The sequence below is a fragment of the Pseudorca crassidens genome, chromosome 6 (genome assembly GCF_039906515.1).
Source record: "Pseudorca crassidens isolate mPseCra1 chromosome 6, mPseCra1.hap1, whole genome shotgun sequence".
NCBI classification, from domain to species: Eukaryota; Metazoa; Chordata; class Mammalia; order Artiodactyla; family Delphinidae; genus Pseudorca; species Pseudorca crassidens.
This window is the reverse complement of record NC_090301.1, coordinates 73,095,638-73,120,105: the sequence shown is the minus strand read 5'-3', so window position 1 is coordinate 73,120,105 and position 24,468 is coordinate 73,095,638. Positions and strand designations below refer to the sequence as shown.

The window sequence follows — 24,468 nt, the reverse complement described above, 5'->3', positions numbered from 1 at the left end:
GAGCTGTAAAACTTTTATGGAGTACGCCCTGACTTTATTTTTAAAATATTCTCCACTATTATAGTAAAGGTGACCCAGAAGTACCTTGTGAATTATAGAATAACATATTTAAGCTATTAAATTCACCCCTCTAGACAATACAGAAGCCTTCTTGGTACTCACATGTCTCCTGGAGGGAAGGAGGAATACGGAAGAATCTAGAATGGACCATTTACCCAAAACATACTGATTTTAACTCCAGAAGTGACTGAATTGTACTTCAAATGGGCAAACTTAAATTTTCTGCCACCAAGTTGAAACAAGGATTCAAAAGCTAACACCACTTATTATAGAAACTTAGAGAAAGTCAAATATTTGTATACCTGAGTGTTGAAACTGTGAAAAGTTCATACCCCCGACACCTGGTTTAGAGATGTTGTTTTTGGACATACAAAAGCTGATTTAGGCCTGTGGGATGAGTTTGTTCCCACATAAGGAGAACTAATTTTAAGTCCAAAAACTAATTAAGATACTCAAGTGCGGACTTCCCTGGTGGTGCAGTGGTTAAGAAACCGCCTGCCAATGCAGTGGAAATGGGTTCGATCCCTGGTCTGGGAAGATCCCACATGCCGCGGAGCAACTAAGCCAGCGTGCCACAACTACTGAGCCTCTGCTCTAGAGCCTGCAAGCAACACCTACTGAGCCCGCGTGCCTAGAGCCCGTGCTCTGCAACAAGAGAAGCCGCAGCAATGAGAAGCCCGCGCACCGCAACAAAGAGTAGCCCCTGCCCGCCTCAGCTAGAGAAAGCCCGTGCCCAGCAATGGAGACCCAACGCAGCCAAAAATAATTAATTAATTAACTAATTTTAAAAAAAGATACTCAAATGCTTTTTATTTATTGCCAGTCTCATCACTGAGTTGTGGTTCTCCGATTATATCAAGCTCCTGTACATTTCTTAGTGACGCACAATTTACTTTCTACCTTTGTTTCTTCTTTTTAAGCTTACCTTCTTTGAAAATAGTTGTAGTCTACTAAATATATCTATATTTATATATATATAAAGTACGTACACACACAGTATGGCCTTCAGCTTAACGCAATATGTGTAATCTTGTTTGGATATAATGACAATAGTGTTTTAAAAATGAGAAAGTGATTCATCTATTTATTTCTTCTCTTTCCCACTGAAGTCACCTACTAGACTGTGTCATAACCAATGAAAGGTATTTAGTAAACAGTTTCGTTTACGTGGTGCTATATGAAGCATTATCCAAAGGACACTAGTCTAAGTCACTGACTGAAAGTTCTGTGAACTCTCATGAAAAATCTACTTCCAAAAACATTTAGTAAGAATGCAACTGTTTACTGAATTCAGGGGTCTGGTTAAGACTAATACCCTCTGGGGACTTCCCTGGTGGTCCAGTGGCTAAGACTTCGCACTCCCAATTCAGGGGACCCAGATTCGGTCCCTGGTCAGGGGACTAGATCCCACATGCCGCAACTAAAAGATCCCGCATGCCACAACTAAGACCTGGCACAGCCAAATAAAATAAATAAATAAATATTTAAAAAAAGACTAACACCCTCTGTTTCAGTATTTATAGAGGGCAAGGCACGTGGCACTGTCTTTTTTTCTCAGTAGGACTCTACTGTGTGAGCACTAGGTTCCTTTTTATCTGTACTCAGTTGCTCATCCCTTCTCCTTTCTCTCTTAACTTCCAGCCTCAGTTTCTTGCTAAGGGAAGAAGTCAAGGGGGGATGCAGCCAGATGAGTTTAGTGGCTGGAAGGCTGGAAGGTTTGGGTTTGGTTATTTTCCCTGTGGCTTCGGGGGAAGTGCGTTGCTTAGTCTCTCTGGCTGAAAAGCAGGTGGGCAGTGCAGACAGTTGCCCTTTATTTCAGGTAATGTTAGGTGAACAGGCAGTCTATATTAGGTACAGTTTTAGTGGGAGGAAAAAAGGAAATCCTTTCCATTTTGTCAATAGACTCTTCCATTCCCATCATACTCACCAGAGGAGTAGGAGATATAGAAAATCAGAGAAGAGTGGCAAAGGGAAGGAAGAGGCAAGTAGGTGGGATTTACAAGGTGGCGGGGGAGAGGGGAGGGCGAAAGAGGAAGAGAGGAGCAAGTGGAGAGGCGCCAGGATCCTGCGCTGGGAGCGGGCTGGGGGCTGCAGCCCCGCAGGTGGGGCAGGAGGCAAGCCGCCCTTCGTGGGGACTGTAAGGGGGTGCTCACAGGCCTCCTTCCCGCGGCCACTTTAGGCCTCACCCCACAGTTCACAGGACTTCTCTAAGGTCTTCTGTCACAATTTGAAAATAGTCAAACCATCATTTTCCTTTAAAAATTATTGAAAAAACTCTTTGACGATGGCCTGTGCCAGATATTTCTCAACAATTTAAAATCCTCCCAAGTGGAAGGAAATCAAATCCCTTAAGACACGTACACACACATACACACAGAAATTCTGTCTTACAAGCAAAATTCATACTTTAGTTTACAAATATCCCTGTAGTGTCATTATTTTTGAAACCATTTCGAAGGGCTAGCGTTAAGCAGCTTTTTGGAGTGATGAATCTGTATCCTGAAGGTGGTTACACAGATCTATACATACATGAAAATTCATAGAGCTATATACCCAAAAAGTCAATTTCACTGTATTATAATTTTTAAAAGTACAATAAAATACAACATTTTACTGCGATAAGAAAAAAAAAAAAAGCCCAGCTCCCTTGTAAGATCCAAGGTGTCTCTCCCCTCCTCCTCCGTAATTAGCATAAAGGCTAAGGTGGCTGTTTGGAAGAAAATAGATTTACTTGAAAGGTCCAGACTCTATTAAAACGTTAATGCACTCAGTTAAACAATACTTGTTAAACACTTGCTGTGGAATTCCCCAAAAGTCACTTTCCTTGAGGAGCCGGCGTTTTGTTTTTCCCTCAGGGTGTTCAGATAGACTCACATTCAGCAGGTCTGTGCTCTCCTTCTGACATTGCATCTCACTCTCCTTGGACGTCAGTGGTCCTCCTTTGCAAAGTGGGGGTCATTCCTTTTCTTTCCTCAGATGGGTTGGTATGAGGATCCCCTCAGGTGAGGTCTGGGGAGAGAGCTGTGTAAACCACTCTGTGGATGACAAGTGTGGATATTATTGGGACCAGCTCTGTGTTCCCTCAAGTCCAAAGACTGGATGGTAGGCTCGAGGTGGCATCTCTGCTCCTTTGCTGGAAAGGAGAAAACAGAAACGGAGTTGGTCTTCTCTGAGTTCCCCAGGAGACTGTAAGTGTTGACACTCCCAAGCAAGCTCTAAACAGCCCCATTGCTGACACCCTGATATCCCAGGAAGAAGGGAGGATGCAGCAGGGAGTGATGTCCGGAGAGCTAGGGAAGCCCAGTGCACCAGGGATGAGAAGGACTCCTGGCACAGGGCTGAAGTTTGGATGGCACGCACCAGAATTGTCTGTCTGCAATTGTCAGCCTGGTGCTCTACCAAAGTTCCATGGTGTTGAGTGTAACCCTTGTGGGCAGAGATCATTGAGGCAGCATAAATAAGTGGGACAGCCTAGTATAAGAATTCCAAGATCCTCTTGGTTCGTTTCTCTTTTTCCAACATTTGAAAAAGACACGATTACAGGGAGCTATTTCACGACTCTTGAAAAAGCGTCAGTGCAGTGGAAAATGGAAACAAATGCACAGCCTCAGAGCAAGTAAAGAATGACGTGAACGGTGGCCACTGATATAGGTAAAGGGGGCAGATGCTCTTTGGTTATAGACTTGGGGTTCTTAACATTTATTGGGCCCCTTTGGAAGCCGGGTGAAGCTTCTGGATCCCATCTCAGGATGATGTTTTTTAATGAAATAAAATATGTAAGATTACAAAGGAAATTAATTATATCAAAATACAGGAATCCCATAGATCTAGGTTAAGAACTATTGTCCCTGTGCAGCAATAAGGGCCTCGTAGTGCCAAATATTTTGATTTTCTTAAAGAAGCCAAGTTCTAAATTTTTAAATGAAGATTTCTGAGTTTTTGAGTGTCAACTTTTTTTTTTTTTTTAAGCACTGAGCCAGTCTACCTAAGCACATGTCTGCTGGTCACCACTTCGAAACCTTCTTATAATATTAGAGATGGTAGGAGACTTTTTGTAAACAAGATCCTGTATGATTCAACAGATAAGACTGGGGACAGTGTCTTGACCAAACCAGGGATAGGCTAACAAATGGCCATTTGTCCAATGGAAGAGGATAAAACATGGTGGAGAGGATGTATGTATCCTGTGTGCTTGGATTCAAGTTCATAGCAAGGTCAGTAACTATTTTCTCTCTTTTATGATTTTAATTTTAGCTTCTCAACTTCCCACTGTGATCTCCCACTGAGATATTTAGATAGATTTTTTTTTAAAAGTTTGGCTTTTGGATTTAAGGTTTTTAATTTGCTTTTATCATTTCTTTCTACTAACTCTTAGTAGAAATAGATTTTTCACCCCAATGGAAAAGAGGGGAGAGCTGGTATCATGCTATCATCATAGAAAGGTAATACATGGGTAGAAACCAAAGGAAAAACAAGGGTAAGGTCTCTTTCAGTAAAAATGTCTTACAATAATAATCTCTAGAAAGGATTTTTACCTGTTCTGGACATAATTGAAATAAGGTAAGATCAGATCATTATCATTTCTTATAATTAGAAAATATATTGATCTCCAAAGAGTCATGGGATCCGTGTACACTTACTTACAAAAAGGTCCCTGCAGAAGCAGCCGCATGGCGCAGGGAGATTGGCTCGGTGCTTTGTGACCGCCTGGAGGGGTGGGATAGAGAGGGTGGGAGGGAGGGAGACGCAAGAGGGAAGAGATATGGGAACATATGTATATGTATAACTGATTCACTTTGTTATAAAGCAGAAACTAACACACCATTGTAAAGCAATTATACCCCAATAAAGATGTTAAAAAAAAAAGGTCCCTGCATTCCAATAAATGGAAGCCACACCATAAGCCAGTAAGTTATTTTTTCAAATGGAGTCAGTGAAGTATAAAGAAATGACCTTTCCTAGATCAGTGCTTCTAAGTATTTTTGACCATCACGTGAATAGAAGTATATTTTGCATCATGATATATATAGGGTATATATATTTATATATGGTATTTTATATATATATATATATATTCACTTATTTATAAAGACAAAAGTTCCATGAAGCAGTACTTGCTCATAAAGACAAAAGCTCCATGACAACAGTTTGCTCTTACTAAGAGATGTGTTTTCTAACTTTATTCTACTCTACTTCATTTTAAAATTTTGGTCTAAATCCACTAAACTTATGTCACAACCCTCTAATGGCCTGTGACTTGCACTTTGACAAACAGTGTTATGATGTCACCATGTTTCTTCAACCCTAGGCACAGTCCCCCACTCGCAGCTTCTCGCCAGAAACTGCAGGGCCCATCAAGTCTGGACCAGGTCCTTCTTTCTTCAACCAGGCTTGTTCGAAGAACAGGTGTGGAGGTTCCGTACTATAACCAGCCTCTATCCCCTTAATTCTTTAATTTCTTTTCTCACTCAATTTTTCATTCCTAGTTTCACTTATTCAATGAAATATTTATCAATATTCACTGTGTGGCAGACACAGGTCTTACATCCAGGGCTATGCGCATATAAACAGATGATGTCACCTGTTAAGAACTGAGCCAGGTATGCCCATGTAGCAATGGAGTCACAGAGGAGTGGCACCTGGTGGCAGTGAGCTTGAAAGACTAAGAAGGTTGGGCCGGATGAAGCCTCTGACTAGACAATCTCTTGCAGGGATCTGGTTGCCCTGCAAAATAGGCTCTTGGGTAGGAGGTGGGTCCACGGACCAGAGGCCTAGGGCTGCGGTGGGCATGTGAAGGGAGTCTGTGATGACAGGGTGAGCTGAAGTCTTTGGACAGTAGTGGCGGGGGAGGGGAGAGGAAGTGATGAAGTCATGGGGTTATGGGGCAATCTGAAGGGCTCTGGGCCCAGTGCTCAGTTTTTCTCCCACAGAGAGGTGACATTGCAAACGTGTGTTATTTTCATGTTGACAGATCTTGTCTTTGGTTGTGACACTTCCTAAGAATTAATTCTTTCAAACAGCAAAGACTTGATCCTGAGCTTGGAATGAATATAGGGCTCCTAAGATCACTCCTCAGGAAGAGTCTTCCACTGAAAGCTCAAAATTACGAGGTCACAGAATGCTAGAGTTGGGAAGAAAATCAGTAATGGTCATGCACGTGCTCTCATTTTACAGAAGAGGACAACCTGCCCAAGTCCACACGAGTGGTCAGTGGGAGTGATCAGTGGGAGAGTCGTCCCGGAAGCTGGTGTCCTGCCTCCGGCACCGGCCAGGGTGCAGCCCGGTGATTGCAGTACAAGGAGCTTCTGGAGGGGTGGGGAGCCTCTCCCTGGTCTCGCTGAGGTTTGCTGCTTCCTACGTTGGCCAGAGGGTGGCGCCCTCCACAAGTGGGCCACCCTTTCCGTAGGTGATGGCTTCTCAGAGGGTTCAGCGGAAGTCAGCGGGCCACTGCAGTCTCTAGGGGACTTTGTTCAAGCGGCAAACATTCGGGTTGGCAGGAGCTTCTGAAACTCACCGCATTGGTCCCTTGAGCTCTCCTCTGCTCCGGATGCCCCCCCCTCCCAGTGTCTGGGGAGACTCCTTAGGGTCAAACCCATTTAGTTTTTCAGTCCTCTAATTTCTTCCTTTGGTAGATTAAAATTCAGAATTGTTAGACGTTTAATGTGCAGAAAAATCACCTAAGGAGTTTTTAAAAAATGCAAATCCCAGAACCCATCCCTAGACGTTGCAATTCTCAGGTCTTCGGATAGGGGAGCCCTGAAACCTGGCTTTTTAATATCGTCCTCAAAGATGCTGATACATGTATCCAGAGCACATAAGGTTTGAGTAAAATAAAGACCTCGGCTCCCAGGAAGTTGTTTCCTCTCTTGACCAAAACAAGGTTTAGGGACTCAAAAGGCTTCCTTCAGCTAACCCACTGAAGCCACTTAGAATAGTCTCCTTCCCCCGAACTGCCAGGAAATCTCCACAAGTTGACCTGCGAAGGAGCAGGACTGGGATGTGAATTGTATGGGAAAAGATCATATTAGGAGTCCTTTAATTTAATTAGCAGTAGAAAAAACAGTACAAGTCCAAGTGGCAGATTCCATGGTGGCCACAAGGTGGCGATCTTCTGCGTCTATTTGAAACGGTCTGCCCGTTATCCTGTTTTAGCTTATTTTCAATATTAAATACATCATTAATTTTAAAAGTGTGTATTATTTTAAAAAGATGCAAGGAAAAATGGTTTAACAGGCGAGACTTCAAACTCGCATTTCAGTCAAATACTGACATACTCTAGATGGAGGAATTTAGTGAGATTTCCACATCAGACCCCAGAAAAAAGATAAAAATCTGTTTGAGAAAAGGCTGTGGTCTTTGCAAAATGAAAAATGTCACTCAAAGAAAGTGTCTTGAAAGCTTTCCGAGAAGTTGGTTTTTTCGAGAACTAGCAGATGCAATTTGGTCATTAAAAAATAAAAAAACATCGTCTGGTAAAAATTTCCTTTTTATTGGTTTGTAGTCAGTATCAGAAAATGAAAGAGAGGGAGAGGGAGAGAGAGGGAGAGAGAGAGGAAGGAAGGAAGGAAGAAAGGAAGGAAGGAAGGAAGGAAGAAAGGAAGGAAGGGAGGGAGGGAGGGAGGGAGGGAGGGAGGGAGGGAGGAAGAAAGAAGAAAAAGGCTCTGGGTAAACATAATACCAGGGCTGTCCTGAACCGAAAATAAGAGCCAAGCTGTAGCGTGGCTTGTGTGGACCTGAGCCTTTCTCCCAGCCATTCCACTCAGCTCCCCAGGAGAGGCAGTGGCATATGAGGAAGCCAGTGGGCTGAGAGCAGAGAGAATAGGCCTTGAGGGTCACCACAGCACAACTTCAAGCTGAGCAGCACAGCCTTGGACCACTGGAAGGCCAAGCCATTGTCAAGGTCACTGGGGTCCTGGGACCTCAGGGACAGAGAGGCCAGTGGTTGGGCATACAGTGATGTCACGGCACCATTCCACAGGGACAGGCTGCAAAAGACAGCAAAGGCCTCAGGCCAGCAGAGAGTGCAGGGGACAGTGTTGCTGGTTACTCAGTGGTCTTTGGGCCGTATAGGTACACATCTGTATACAGTGCAGGGAGCAGCTGCTGGCCAGAGCCTGACACTGAGAATGTGGCTGACACATTTCAATGTAGAAACAATGTGTCTAAGAAGGTTACTGGGGGGAGGGGGGTGTAGAGGGAAAAAAGAAATCACATCCTTACTTTCTAAGGGCACAGGGGAAAGTTGGCTTCACATCCTACCCTCACTTTTCCTTGTTTCTCCCATTGTGCCCTTGGTCAGGAAATGGAAGGAGGAAGAAAACTCTTTCAAAGAGAAAGAGGTGAGGAGGCCATTGTCTTAGAAGTTTGGAGAGTGCAGGAGATAAAAGAAATCTTTCTCTTTTCTCTTATCCTCACAGCCTGGGGTCAGGGCAAAGCCTCAAGGTCCTGGTTGTTTTGAGGGACAGCTGTCCTTTGGTTCAGGGGAAATCAGACAAGAGCTCTGGCAGAGAGGATTAGAGGTTCTCTACACAGAGCAAGTGTGTCCCCAGGACTGTAGCCCAAGAGAACTTTTCCTGTGCTGCTAGGCAGCCGGAGGAGACCCTTACATGGCTGAGGAAGGGGATACCTAAGAGACACCCCCCTGGCAAGACCCTCTTCCATTACATTATCCATGGATCCAGGGAGATGGGCTGCTCAAAGCTAGGCACAGAGAAAGAGCTCAGCTCTTGCCAGCTTTCGTGAGACTGCTGGGCCATGTTTAAAGTACAATACAGTAGGTGATATAAAGGCAAGCGGTTTATTTAATGGCCCCTTAAATTAAAACTATCCCACACCCAGTATGATAAATGCCTTATCTTTGGGGTACATGTCTCACTGACCTGGACTGATTTATTATACCCAGGCAGTCAACTCAGAGGCAGGAATGGAGAAACAGAGGAGGTTAGTTTTTTGTTTTTTGGGTTATTTTGTTGTTTTTTTTTTTAATTTATTTATTTTTATACATTTATTTATTTTATTTTATTTTATTTTTGGCTGCGTTGGGTCTTTGTTGCTTCACACAGGCTTTCTCTAGTTGTGGCGAGCGGGGGCTACTCCCCGTCGCAGTGCATGGGCTTCTCATTGCGGTGGCTTCTCTTTGTTTCGGAGCACAGGCTCTAGGCATGCGGGCTTCAGTAGTTGTGGCACGCAGGCTCAGTAGTTGTGGCTCGCGGGCTCTAGAGCACAGGCTCAGTAGTTGTGGTGCACGGGCTTAGTTGCTGTGTGGCATGTGGGATCTTCCCAGACCAGGGCTCGAACCCGGGTCCCCTGCATTGGCAGGTGAATTCTTAACCACTGCGCAACCAGGGAAAACCTGTTTTTTGTTTTTAATGTTTATTTATTTATTTTTATTTTGGCTGCGGTGGGTCTTCATTGCTGCACATGGGCTTTCTCTAGTAGCGGCGAGCAGGGGCTACTCTTCGTTGCGGTGCACAGGCTTCTCATTGCGGTGGCTTCTCTTTTTGCAGAGCATGGGCTCTAGGCACGTGGGCTTCAGTAGTTGCAGCATGCAGCCTCAGCAGTTGCGGAACGCAGGTTCTAGGGCACGTGGGCTTCAGCAGTTGTGGCCTGCAGGCTCAGTAGCTGTGGCACACGGGCTTAGTTGCTCTGATCTGTGGGATCTTCCTGGACCAGGGATCGAACCCATGTCCCCTGCATTGGCAGGCGGATTCTTAACCACTGCGTCACCAGGGAAGTCACGAGGAGGTTAGTTTTAAGTAGCAAATTTTGGGTCTTTGTTGGTTTTTACCTTGAATGGTAGACTTCATGTTTGAAGATGAAGTTTCTGATCCATAAGGTGGGGGGTGGGGCGGGTGCGGAGCTCACAGTGATTTTCTGATGAGTGGGAGTGGATTTGCACGGATTTGTCCACTATTCTCAGATCAAAGCAGCCCTTCTTAACTAATTGTAATCAGATTTTTTAAAAAAGAATTATTTAAAAAAAATAGGGCTTCCCTGGTGGCACAGTGGTTGAGAGTCCGCCTGCCGATGCAGGGGACACGGGTTCGTGCCCCGGTCCGGGAAGATCCTACATGCCGCGGAGCGGCTGGGCCCGTGAGCCATGGCCGCTGAGCCTGCGCGTCCGGAGCCTGTGCTCCGCAACGGGAGAGGCCACAACAGTGAGAGGCCCGCATACAGCAAAAAAAAAAAATAATAATAATAATAATAATGTTTCCTTTGGAAGCAGATGCTGTGTTGACTGTCAAATTACCAGAATCTTAGACATTTTAATATCATTTTAGATAATTAGCTGCATTGCTTCAATTTCCAACTACCGTGCCTTTGGTTCTGTCTGGCAGCCATGCAGATATTAGTCTCACAGGAAACTTGCTGAACAGCCAATATGTTGGATGCCTTGGCAAAGCCACAGAATTAGAATATAGAGCAATATACACTCCTTGTTATAAGTAGAATAACTGTATAATTTATTGTCCAAACTGGGACACTCTTGAGACTAAAAGGAGGCACTAGTAATAATTACCCCAGGAAAACCTATAAATTGGATCCTCCTTACTTTTAGGCAAGGTTTGCTCTTCAAAGCTATTTCACAGAAAGGAGGGAGATGCAAATATAAATATAGATATTATTCAAATTCTCATGAAGTTTTTCATATTCCAGGTCAAGATCCTTTTTATTTTAATGATAAAATATAATTTTAAAAAATCCTGAAACAATTCAGTCACTGCTAGTTTTGCATTTTTATAGAGGTCAGCTAATGGAAAGGAACTCCTTTTAAAAGGAAGCATAGACATTTGATGCAGATTTAGTAATTATTCCTGGGGGTAGTCCTCAAAATTTTAGTTGTTGAATTTTGCAAGCATTTAAAAAAGCAGAAATGTAAGTGGTTGTTCTGTCAACCTATAGGGTGAATGGAAGCTCCTATTGTTATGAAAGCTTATGGTTTGAAAGACATTTTTCAGCAGCATCATCAGACGTGATTTTTCAAAGTGCTGTCTGTCAAACAATGAAGCATGAAGGCATGTACTCTGGAAAACTTAGTAAAAGATAAAAAGAAAAAAATTGGCCATTGTGTTGAAGGAGATAATGAAGATGGAACATATAGGTGGAGATTGAATATGAGCAAATGACTCATATTCAAAGGACTGAATATGAAAAAATTCTAAATTAAGCATTATTTTATCTAATGCATGCTTTTTAATATCAATATATAATTTAATTAACAAATTAAATATTATGAGTAGACACTTGGATATTTCATCCATATCCCTAAAAGTTGATACCTTTAAATTGGCCAAAAACTTCCCTTTGGCTTTTTTTTTTTTTATAAGGAATCATTTTGTATTTGGGGTCAGCTTATACCCAGGCATATGTTGTGATCACCATATGGGTTTCTGTTCTGTGTAGTTTTGGAGTGACAGGCGCCTGGGATTAAGACTGGGAGAATGAGGGGTCCCCCTGGCTTCCTGTCTGGGCAGAAAACATATCAGAACTCCAGGTGAAAGAGCAGGCCATTAGCCTGTGAGCTACGTCTTCCTTATCCTAAGCCCAGCTGCTGTCTTTCAAAATACCACCATGCATGGGGTAAGAGATGATGAAGATAAGCAGATTCTAAAGATCGGTAGGTGACTACCAGGGAGGGTCTCTGCAACCAAAAGTCTCTCAGGGCTACACTGAACACCCAGGAGCACTTCCTTTCCATCACACATCTCTAAGCAGCCTCAGTCACAGATCCAAGCTCTAACCCAGTTTGGGGTTAAGGTGGCCTGGGGTACTTTTTTCCAAAGCCAGCCACTGGGTGGATCTGGAAAGAAGAATGTGCCAACCTGGTCTATTCTGACCTCTTGGGAGCTTAACGTCTGGTTGCGGGAGGAGAAGGCATGTTCCTGTACTAACCAGCTCTGCTGCTTTAGGCAAGTCCCTTAAACTTGCTGAGGGAGTTAGAAGAGTCTCCTTCCAGAGCTGATTAGTCCTTTTCTCTATGAAAATAAAAGTAAAAAGACAGTGAAAACGTATCATAAATGATACAGAAAATAAACACCTCAGAAGTAAAAAGAAACAAAGGTCAGTGTGGCTGAAGTGATTAGGAAAATCGTCTGATTTCTTAGGCTTTCCTGAAAAAAGGAAATTAGGCTTCCCTCCTCCATTAGCTGTAGACTTTTGGTTTTATAGATTTTGGAGTAGGAAGTAAACCGAAGGTCAGAGGAGGAAAATCCATTTATTTAAGGCCATAGAGATACCCAAAAGGCCCTTAAGAACCAAAGAAAATCATCCGGTCTCCCAAGCCCTAAAGTAAGATATCACTTAGTATGTTGAGCATCTTGTGGAAAAGGAAATCATGTGTTCCTGGTGGCCATGCTCTTAAATTCGATGACTCTGTTCTCCCGATTTGGCGCTTTAAAGGAACCGCAGAGATTGTGAGGTGCTAGGAGCAGGCTTAGGGATGGGTGAGGAGTGCAGGAATGGGGACCTGGGGATGTGGAAGCACCTCCAGGACCACTGAGGCTACTTGGTTGACGCAGCTGTTTTCTAACAAGGATCTGAAGAGTCAGCCAGTGCCGGGTTGGGAGGTTTATAGCTTTGACACCCTTCATTCTCCAACTTGCTCTACTTACCTTTTGAGTTGGCCCATTTATGGCTGGAGAACCAGTTACATAATCTTCTTTGTAGAACTCACACGAACCACAATGATGCCATCAGAAAGCTATGAGATAAAATTGAGAAAATGGATTCCACGTCTGCCGCAATCCAGGTGGTTCTAATTCCCACACTTTTGGTTTTCTTTAAAACTGGAATCCCTTGGTTGGGTAAAATATTTGCTTTCTTTCTTTAAAGAGCATCTCCCTCTTGTTTTAAGCAAAGATCATTGGAATCCAGTCATGATCATTATCATCACAATAATCATCAAAACACCTCCCTTGTGTGCCTCCCCCCGTACTTTGTGCTCATTACCCAGAATGCATAGCGTCAACAGCTGAATATTGCAGTCAGTTCTGGGCAGCACATTTCATGAGGGATATTGGAAACCAGGAAGTTCCCAGGAGAAAGCTGCCAGGATGATGCAGGATCTGGAAACTACAATAAATGAAGAACAGGCAAAATTACTGCAGCTCTCTGGTCTGGAGAAGAGAATCCAAATTTAAATATTGAGAGCTCGCAACTGCTCATAATGCAGAATTGGGACCAGATATGGCCCATTTTGGCTTTGTGTAAAGAAGAACCTAATAAAACTTAGAGCTATTGGGTATTGGAATGGCCAGGGATGAAGTCATGAGCATCCTGCCACCAGAAATGTTCATGGAGAGACAGGTGAGCATCTTTCAGGGATGCTGTATCAGGGACTTCTCCCAGGGTAACTTGCAGTGAAAGGCTCTGTGTTTGAAGTACTGATACAGAAAGACACACAACAAAACACCCACTGTCTTCCACGAGAAAGGACACACCTAAGTAAATACATAAGTAACCATGTACATGAAACAGACGAGGGTGTGGGTGGGGAGTGAAGGAATAGATGCAGAAGGCTTCATTAGCACATGGGATGTGGGGTGCGTGCTGAAACGTGACCCGGACTCAGGTAAGCGGTGAGGGAGATTCCAGGGGTGCAGCTGGGGCTACAGGAACGAGACCGTGAACCAACGATTGTGCCAGCACAATGAGTCCGCCCAGGATAGAGAGGAGGGTTTGTGAGGAGAGGGCTCCTTGAGGATATTAGGGACCACTATGAAGACCAGATCCTGGGAACTCTTGAACTACAGGTCGTTGGAATAAATCCTCTGTCGGTCCTTGGATTGCTAAATAGCGATGCCTTTCATATCTGACAGGCAGTGCTGGCCTCTGTGCCTTACCTCAGGGAGGCCAAATGCTAGGGTAGACAGCAAGTAATACCATGGTATTTTTCTGACCTCTTTCATCACTGGAGGATGTAGCCCTAACAGGCTTTTAAGGGAAATAGTACCTTCCTTTGGCATTTGCCAGTACGAGCCTACCCACCCCTAAACCCTCAAATCCCACTGTATAATTACCCCCAGAGTCCAGAGGTCACTTAGAACAACAAGTGTAGGCAACACCCAGCTATTAGAAGTCAAATTTCAGAGCTCTCCCTAGATTCTGGCCTGAAGCATTTTGGAGCTGGGATGGGGCCCCAAAGGCGGGGGGCCTTTGAGGTTGGTATTTCCTGCGCCCGGTTTGTGAGGTTGGCCTGGGCAGGCTGTGTGCCTGGTGGGAGGGGGTAGCTCTGCTCTCCGGGAGGCCCCCCTCCTCAGCACTGGCTGCAGGCCTGCTCCAGGCCTCCCTGCCTCCTCGGGAGCACCTACTCAGCTGGTCTCCCTCTTTCTGCACTGAGCTGGCGTCTTGGGAGGGAAGCCCAGATGAGACTCAGGGGTAGATGAGATGCGGTAGATGAGACTACCCCAGATGGGAGGGGTGGTTCAGACAGGGAGCACTGGAAGGCAGCTTTTCCAGAAGGGGCCTCCCAGTGAGCCTGTGAGCAGCCAGCAGCCAGCTAGCACTTCTCCCATATCCTGAGAGAAGGGGAAGAAGCTGGGAAGTGGGCAGTCCAATAGGTGGTCTCCTTGTGGGGTGATTCCGTGGCCAAGATGGCAGTAATAACTGCTCTGCTCGGTACAGGAGCTGCCTGCCAACAGCTGCCCCACTTGGCTCATCTGAGGGGTCCCAGAAGCCCCACGTTAGCCTACACTGAGGTTTAAAATGCTACCATTAGGATGGAGGTACTGGATTTCAGCATAAATCTCACCCTGAGGTTCTCTTTAAAAATGCAATTTCACCAAGATGGAATAAATTAGTCTACTGGCTCATTCCTCCCTGACAGGAGGAGTGCACTGCCCTGAAAGCATCAGGGGTTGCAGCAGGCAGCCGGAGACCACGAAATGCTTTGAACTGAGAGAGCAGGTAGTACCGAGGGCCACATTTACTTCCTTCAGCATTTATCCTGGCCCAACACAGACCCAGTCAAGCAGCATCACCTGGCTCTGGAAACCCAGAGCCCAGGATAAGGCTCTATGCCCTGAAATTGATGCTTCTGAACACAGCTTAATGTCTGGTCTCTCCTGGAGGAAAACACACGGGAATCCAGACTTTGACCACGATCACCAATTCCAGCCCTCCAAACTTGCCCAACTCTGCCTTGCGTTCATTTTCACCATCCCAGCCTTTGTCTCTGAAGTTGGCTGGAGAGTCTCAAGTCTGTTCTCTGTGGGGAGGGGCCCCGTTTTCACTGAGCAGACACAGCACTCCGCAGGGCGTGGCAAGTTCTCCATTCCTATCCCAGTCCAGAAACCAACGTCCTGGGACCATCACATATAGAGCACAGGCTTCGGCTCAGATGTTCTCCAGAGACAGGGAAACTGTCCAGCAGATGTCAGTAAGTTCTAAGATGTTGTGGGGAGCCTGGCTTGACAGTCAAGTGCTCTCTTTTCCAAACCAGCTTATCACTCAAAGACCTCAGAGGGGATGTGACTGGGCAGAGGGCCTTTAGGAGGGGAGCTCCCGAAGACGAGAGCAAGGAGGGGAAATAGCGGTCCACGTCCTTGCAGAGAAGAACTGAGATTGGTCGTGTGTCTGAGGATTCCAGGAAGCCTGTGCTATAGAGCCCAGGCTGAGAAATGTCTGGTGATTGACGAGGTGGATATTGGGAGGCTCCAGACAGCAGTTCATTCTGCCTATTTCACTGCCACAGGGTAAAGTCTGGTTCTGGCCTCACCTAGGAGCAACCTGTTCAAACTAGCCCTAGGTTTCTCATTCAGATTGAATGAGGCCTTAACTGAGCTAACTGCGAAGAGCCCAGGCACGGTTCATCCAGCCCAGCGGACTCCATTCTACACTAAAGTGACCCTCCACCCCCATAAAGTTGTGCAAATTGGAAGTCCTGGAGCCACTATAGCTTGGATTGGGGCCCAGTTTCTGGCTTGGCGTCAGACCAGGTTCTAGAAGAGGTGAGGCAGAGGTATGAAAAAGAGCTCTATACCTCACCGCATCCTCTTTGTTGTATCAGCATTTATTGAAAGACTGCTATTTTCAAGTGCAGTGCTAGAAACTCTGGAGGATACACAGAGATATAATAGGGGGTGCCTGAGTTTAAGGGGCTCATGATCTTGAAGTGGACTCTGGTATTCACAGTTGTTGATCAGAATGTTCTCCCGTCCCTGGTGTGCTGGTTCCAATCAGAGGAACTCTTCCCCCATTTTATAGGATCTTAATAGGGTTATCAGTCAAGCTCCACACCCTACTACCACAGAGGTGGGATTGTGACCTAGGCTGGCTAATCAGTCTACACTGGTATCCCTACATTCTCTGTTTCTTACAGCCAAAGAAGTGAAACCAATCCATAGACTGATGATATTTGATCTGCCAAACTATAAAAACCAGCATGAAATTCCCCAGGGAGGAGACTGACTGATTCAGAGATGGTCTTATTTTATATGGGATGCACTTGTTTAAATACACAGGTGTTGAAACTCATTTTCCTCTGATTAGCACATATTATCCTTACAAGCTACTTGGATAGGGGATGTCTAGAAAGTTGATTTTCACAATAAACCTAGATTAATGTGTTCTGAAGAACAAAGATTGTGTCCAATAGTTGGCCGAGAGTTTCCAAGCACTTGGAGTTGCTGCTGCTGACATGTGAGTTGCTTAGGCAGTCGAAGGATACACTATCATTAGAGAAGGGCTGGGGAAAATGCTTGCTGAGCTTCTTAAGACATTCTCCAAGATTCCTCATTCTGTTAATTCACATTCTGTTATTAAAGTTATATTTTGTGTTTTGCATAGTGTTTTCACTTGAGTCTGAAGAGCAGGGGGAGGAATTACTCAGCCCATTCACTGCTGCTGTACCCCCATGTGCTAAGCAGAGACATCACATGCTCCTGCTGGGTCCAGGGGTGGTCTTATAATTGACTTCAATACAAAGCTCTCGGCCTTGGCATTCGTTACTAATCCATCAGTGTTGGCCTACTGTATGCCATGTGAGATGAAAGCTATTTTCCAGCATAAACTATAACCAGTGGTGCAGGTTTATGTAAAGACCCTGAGCAGGAATTTTGCTAGCTCTTGTCCGTTCGTATGTTCTTATCTGTTCGTAAGGCTTAGAGAAACACACAACTCCAAAATCAATCAACTATGGATTGTGACAGTGATGCTGTGAATATAAATGTTTATGGAAACTCAAACAAAGATAAGACCAGTTACTTCTAAGTACTCCACAGGTCAGTTTCCTGTCCCTGTGGGCAGAAGATAAATATTCATGGAATGAATAAAAGAGTGGTGATCCGTTGAAAGGGGTGCAGTGAAAATTTCACATTTCCAAATGTGTTTTGCTTCACACTGACAGCTCCCAGACAGTCAAGGAGACTCAAGGTCATTTCTATGTTCTTTAAAAAAAAGTGACACATCGCCAACAAAACACTGGCTCAGTCCAAAGCCTGCACTGGACTGGGAAAGTTTTCTATCTTCAAGCTCCCTGGAATCTCAGATTCATTCTCATCTCAGAGGGCCAACCCTCTGATGACTTGACATAGAGGATGGAAATGTAACAATCCCTATAAAAGGGATATATTCATTTCTTAGAACTATTATACTAAAGTATCACAAACCGAGTAGCTTAAAACAACAGAAATTTATTCTCTCACAGAATGAAGAGAAGGCTAGAGGTCCAAAATCAAGATGTCAGCAGGGTTGGTTCCTTCTGCGGGTCCTGGGAGAGAATCTGTTCACTACCTCTCTCCTAGCTTCTGTTGACTTTCAGGGATTGACGGCTGGCAATCTCTCCAGCCTCTGCTTCCATCTTCATATGTTCTGTCTGTGTCTGTCTTCATACTGCCGTCTTTTTATAAGGATACCAGTAATGTTGGTTTAGGGGCCCACCCTACTCCAGTGTGACCTTATCTTAATTAATTACATCTGCAATTATCCTATTTCCAAATAAGGTCACATTCGCCGGTACTGGGGTTAGGACTTTGACATTTTTTTTTCTGGGGGTGTGGGAACACAATCCAATCTGTAACAGGGGATGAGAAATGATCAGACTCTATCAAATAATTAATGTTGCCAAAGCATGTAAGGTAACGTCTCAGACAGGTTTGATTTGTGATGGCAGGTTCACGGGGGCTTTTGAAAGAAACGAAGACATCGTATAATGTACCCACAAAGGATAGAAATGTTTCTATTCTGTTACTTTCCATCTCAACTCTGATTAGGATGTCACCAGTCACCTAAAAGATAAAGGTTCCACATCCCATCACCAACGTCCAGAACCACCTTAGTTTTAGTTTCCCAAATATGAAGATGTCAGGAACACACCGTTCAGTATTTGTATCCATAGCACCAGCTTTCTGTATCTTGTTAAGCTGACTTTTCTCCCCAAGGCGTTCTACCTACTGGATTTTCGACATGGTTTCAAGGCATGTAGAAGCAGAAAAAAATATTCCACATTGGTTAAAGTGATGTGAGGCTGAGTTGTTGAAAAGGTTGTGTATTTAGGATAAGTGGATACTAAAATAGTCGATTTCAAAGAACTAGATTGATTGCCCCCTTTTGGTTGCACTAATAACGAGAACAGGGCTTCCCTGGTGGCGTAGTGGTTAAGAATCCGTCTGCCAATACAGGGGACCGGGTTTGAGCCCTGTTCCTAGAAGATCCCACATGCCGCGGAGCAACTAAGCCTGGGTGCCACGACTACTGAGCCCACATGCCACAACTACTGAAGCCCGTGCGTCTAGAGCCCATGCTCCACAACAAGATAAGCTACCGCAATGAGAAGCTCGTGCACCTCAAAGAAGAGTAGCCCCTGCTGGCCGCAACTAGATAAAGCCCGCACACAGCAACGAAGACCCAACGCAGCCAAAAATAAATAAATAAATTTATTAAAAAAAAATAATGAGGACAACCAAAGTGATGATACTTTTTGTTATGCATTTGCTAGTATGTTTGTAATTTTTTTAATTGTTTTTTTTAAGAATTTATTATTTATTTATTTATTGGCTGTTTTTGGGTCTTCAATGCTACACGTGGGCTATTCTCTAGTTGCGGCGAGCGGGGTCTACTCTTCATTGCAGTGCGCAGGCTTCTTATTGCAGTGGCTTCTCTTGTTGTGGAGCATGGGCTCTAGGCACAGGGACTTCAGTAGTTGTGGCTCGCGGGCTCAGTAGTTGTGGCACATGGGCTTAGTTGCACCGTGGCATGTGGGATCTTCCCAGACCAGGGCTCGAACCCATGTCCCCTGCATTGGCAGGCGGATTCTTAACCACTGTGCCACCAGGGAAGCCCCTGTGTTTGTAAATTTTCACTGGGCAGATGCTGGAATGATATATTTTGTATTATGTAGCAACACTAGACAGACAGCTAATATTTTTTCCAGTTCAGTTATTCATAGCTCAGCACTGTAGAAAGAAGTCATTTCATTCCTTTTACTGCGGAGAAAGGAAAGAGTTTGTGTTACTGTTTGCCGTTGAGCTGGAACAGCCTGTGGCTAATGCCTATTTGCAAAACCACACAGGGAGAGAATTTTTACTCTCTCTGCTTTCTGACCTCCCCACAGACATCACTGTCAAGTGCGGGCATTAAAAACTCTTCTTGAGGGTTTCTATATAGATGCTAAGGGAAGAAGAGAGGGCTGTAGGTGCCCAACACTTGGAGTAGATTTAACTTTATCCCTGTGGACCAGGTCACCAAGACTAATGTTATGTAGAGTTTGTACCATAGGTTCTACTGGGGCATTCATAATTTTCCCCAAGGAGGAAATGAAATGCCTTTTCTTGAGAGCTGCAGGGTTCTGCATACTGCACTGAGAAGATCTAATCCATTTTGGCTGGTTGCACTGAGATACTCTCTGTTCTCAATTAAATCAATTATCTGAGTAATCTTCATAATTAACGGTAGAAGACTTGAGCCGTCAGGACCGGCTAAAGCAAAAATATTTGGGTGTGTGGGTTAAGCCACAGTTGCTCTGTGGGTGTGTGAGGCTGGGGCAGGGAAGGGGGCTGACTGCATGCTGTGGCCAACTTTCTCAATTAGCAATGGGCTCTAACTAGATGGCAGAGAGCATTTTCGCCTAGAAGTCAGGAGATTGTGTTCCCGCTCAATCTCTGGCACTAGCAAGCTGCGTCACATTGGGCAAGATTCTTCACCTCAGAAAGACTCATCTTTACTTCCGCAAAATGAAGGAGTAAAGCCAGATGGCTTTTGTTAGTATATTTACAAAGCGAACACTGAATATCAGGCACTGATATTACTTACTAATGTAGTAAGCATTATTTCATTTAATCCCCATAACCAAACTTTTATGAAAAACAAGGCACAGAGGGGATAAGTAACTTACCCGAGGTCACACAGCTAGTAATTTTCAAAGACCAGTTAGTTCTAAGCTACCTCCTGACTGTGGTTCTAACGCCCATTGCTGAGAGTCAAGTGGAAATCTCTTTGTCCCGATTAAGGCTTAAGTGAATTTAGATTCTCGCTAGGCTAAGTCCGTGGATTAACAGCATGGGTATCGCCTGCAATCTTTTTGGAAATTTGCAATCTCAGATCCCACTTCAAATTTATCAGTCAGGACCGGCATTTTTAACTAGATGCTTATTAAATATTGAGAGGCACTGATCTAAGGCTGACTGTAGGTCAGTCAAATTGGAAGCACTGCAAGGAATTTCTGTTTTCTGTCACCTCTGGTAAGGTCTGAAGGCCCTAGACTGAGATGCCAGCAGAGGGGTGCCTTCTTTCCTGAAGTTAGTTCTACGCCATTTGCCCAGTGCAAGAATTTGTGTTTCATCTTTTAATTTCTTACCCGCTCCTGACTCTCTGCTCCATTTCCAAAAAGAAGCGTCCAGTAGCCAGAAGAGATCTTTGTGGGTTGACCACAGAGGGGAGGCCATTATGAACGGATTAATGTATGTGCAGGATGAAATTCTCCAATGTCCTTATGCAGGCAGGAGAAATTGCTGTTCTAATGCTTCCACTCGCTCCCCTCATTTATATAACAATGTCTCTACACAAAAGCTTTCTATGGAAAGATAATTGGATTTCTAACTCTATTTGTTCAAAACTCACTTAACATTATAATGGCCCTAGTTATATTGTTTGTATAAACTCATCAATCGTACAGTACCGATTTCTGAATAAATATCTAGATTTTTGTACCTACATCTAGTGTTACCAAAGCAGGAAGGGAGAAAGAATCCAGAAATAGAAATCCATTAATAAAAACAGATACCACATATACCTTGCTGCACTAGGCTTACATGTGTTGGGTAAATTTAGTTTTTCAACATCTCAGTGCTATTTTTTATCTTACCTATGTATGTATTTGCTTAGTGTTTAATCACTGTAGTACTTTTGGCAAATGGGTCACTGAAGAAAAATATAGTCTGGTGTATTTATGACTGAAATGCCCATTTAACTCAATCTAAAATGAATTAAACATATACTTCAATCTAACAGTGATTATCCCTCCCTAGCAATGGAGATTGCAACGGATCCTTGTTTCCTGAATACTCTAGAGGTTTCTGTTTGACATTTTTAGGGCAAAATTAGAAAGAGAGAGAGAATTTCTAAGGCTTTTTGTGCTTCCATTATGTATGGTGGAGATTTCTTTTACACCTTTTCCACTTTTTCAGATATATGATAACAATGGTTTCTTCCATGTTTTTCCTTCTCTGTTCTTTCCCCTGGACAAGGAAGAAGCTACCACTTAATATTTGAAACAAAGAGCCGGATGTATTATTCACTAAGTAACGGAGAGCTCTGTTTGTAAGACACAAAGTCTCTGAAGAAAGAGGATGACTGCTCTTAAATAGGGTTTGGGGAAGCACCAAGCTCTGATTGGTGGCCTTTCAGAAGTGGGCGTGGTCAGGTATTGGCTGACCTGCTGCCATGGGAAGAGCAGTCACTGAAGTGTGACTGCTGCTGACTGGCTGACCTTCAGAAGTGTATGGTTGTTGCTGATTGGCTGACTTTCAGAAGCATGGTTACCAATTCAAGGTTGTTAACTGATTGGCAAGGGTTTAAACCTGAATTTGGTAGTTACTTGTTATTATGATCAAAGCGCAGTCAGTCTTTCTTTCTTGAATTTAGAGTATTGGCACTTCTTATGTTCACCTCCCCCTGGCCACCCCCTGCCATCTCAGGCAGCCTCTGCACTCATCGTGCGTGGTGTGAAATATTAGGGAATATAATCTTCATGAGTCCCTTGAATCTTAAAGTGCCTATACCTTGGCACTCTACCCTAGGGTAAAATAGGAAATATTGATACATGGCCCCTGCATGGGCCAATCCCCCTTCCAGAGGCAGCTTTGTTCAAAGCTCATGCAATTCTTTGCCCAGGACCCCAGATTTGGCCTCAGGCTGCATTCTAGCAGTGACACCATCAGCAGTAAGCCCATCAGTAGTAAAGTACCAATATCTCACTTGGAAGAAGCCTATTTGCCATCTCTGCTCTCAAAGCATTCCAGTCAAATTTCACTATCCTGTGCCCCATTCTTTCAGGCTTCTCCTTGCTGTGCCGATAAACCAGGTGAAGAAAGAGCGTTCCTGGCAATATAATGTATTGAATATTTCACAATGCAAGGTTGTCCCATAACTGTTAAGGGAAAAGACCCTGATCTTTTCCCTTCCACAGTGTACTCTGTGGAATAGACCTATTCCTGAAAGGAGAAGCAGTAGTGTGTCAGTTAAGAGCACAAACACATGGATTCTAATTCTAGCTGTTGTGATTTACCAGCTGTATGACGCTGGGCAGTTAAACTCCCTGAGTCTCGATTGCCCCATTTGTAAAATGATAAAGGCTTAAAGCACAGTACTTGTCTCACAGGATTACTGTACGGATTAAATGAGAGGAACATATAAGACATTTAGGATGGTACCTGGTAGATACTAAGTGCTCAAAATGTTGGTTATATCATGATTTGCTATTTTTTTCTGTAAAAAATTCTGATGATACAGTAGGATAAGGCCTGATCTGGGAGTCAGAAGGCCTGGGTTCAAATATAACTAATATTCCTAGTCATGTGGCCCAGGCTTTAACTTCTTAGAGACATAACTTCCTCATTTACATAATAAGAATACTTGCACTGCCTACATAACTGAATCTAATATTTATTAACTTTGTGGTGCTATTTAAATCACCTTCCCAGGGATTCAATTTTCTTACCTGTAAAATGGTGCTAATAGCTGCTCAGTCTAAGAGATAGGGTGGCTGTGAGTATTAAATAAAATAATATAGATGAAATTATAAAGAACCACAGGTGTCCTCGTTACTTAAGGGTAATTGATATTTAATAATTGGTGTTTTAAAAATTAAAGGAGAAATCACTTAAAACAAGATCCAGAATTTTACCATATATGGCATTTTTTAATGTATTGATTGAATTTTATTGTTAGAAATGACACAAAACAAGTTAGTGTCTATCTTATGTTTACCAGAATCTTATAATTGTAATTATTTGCTAATTTTTAGAATCAGAAAATGAATCAAGTGTTGATTTTTTGGCTTAACGTGGCTGACAAATTTTTTTAATTAAAAATAAAATTTTCTTCCAGTTTTATTGAGATATAATCAAACATACAGCACTGTATAAGCTTAAGGTGTACAGAATAATGATTTGACTTATATAAATCATGAAATGATTACGACAGTAAGTTTAGTGAATATCCATCATCTTATTTAGATACAAAAGAAAAAAAAAAGAAAAAAAATTTTTTCTTTGTGATGAGAGCTCTTAGGATTTACTCTCTTAACTTTCAATATACAACATAACAGCAGTGTTAATTATATTTATCCTGTTGTACATTACATCCCTAGTACTTATTTATCTTATAACTAAAGTTTGTACCCTTTGGCTACCTTCATCCAATTCCCCCTCCCCTTACCCCGCACCTCTGGGAATCACAAAACTGCTCTCTTTTTCTGTGAGTATTTTTATTTTTGAAGTATAATTGACCTACAACACTATGTTAGTTCCTGGTGCACAACATAGTGACTCACTATTTCTATACATTACAAAACGATCACTACGATAGGTCTTGTTACCATCTGTCCACCATGGAAAGTTATTACAATATTATTGACTATATTCTCCATGCTGTACATTTCATCCTGTGACTTATTTATTTTGTGACTGGAAGCTTGTACCTCTTAATTTCCCTCATCCATTTCTTTCATTCCCCCACTTCCTTTCTCTCTGTCAATCACCTGTTTGTTCTCTGTATCTATGACTCTGTTTCTGTTTTGTTTGTTCATTTGTTTTGCTTTTTTAGATTCCATACATAAGTGAAAACATATGATATTTGTCTTTCTCTGACTTATTTCACTTAGCATAATACCCTCTATGTCCATCTATGTTGTTGCAAATGACAAGATTTCGTTTTTTTTATGGCTGAGTAGTATTCCATTGTCTATATATGCCA

At 43.4% G+C, this 24,468-nt stretch overlaps 1 long non-coding RNA gene across 3 annotated transcripts in view; it reads right to left on the bottom strand.

Moving 5' to 3' along the window:
• Positions 1–1,780, bottom strand: part of LOC137225866 (uncharacterized) — a 102,426-nt gene extending 100,646 nt beyond the window's left edge. For all 3 annotated transcript variants that reach the window (XR_010944063.1, XR_010944062.1, XR_010944064.1), the window contains exon 1: positions 163–1,780. This is a non-coding gene — a long non-coding RNA (uncharacterized lncRNA). The remainder of the gene's footprint in view (positions 1–162) is intronic.
• Positions 1,781–24,468: the final 22,688 nt, after the last annotated feature.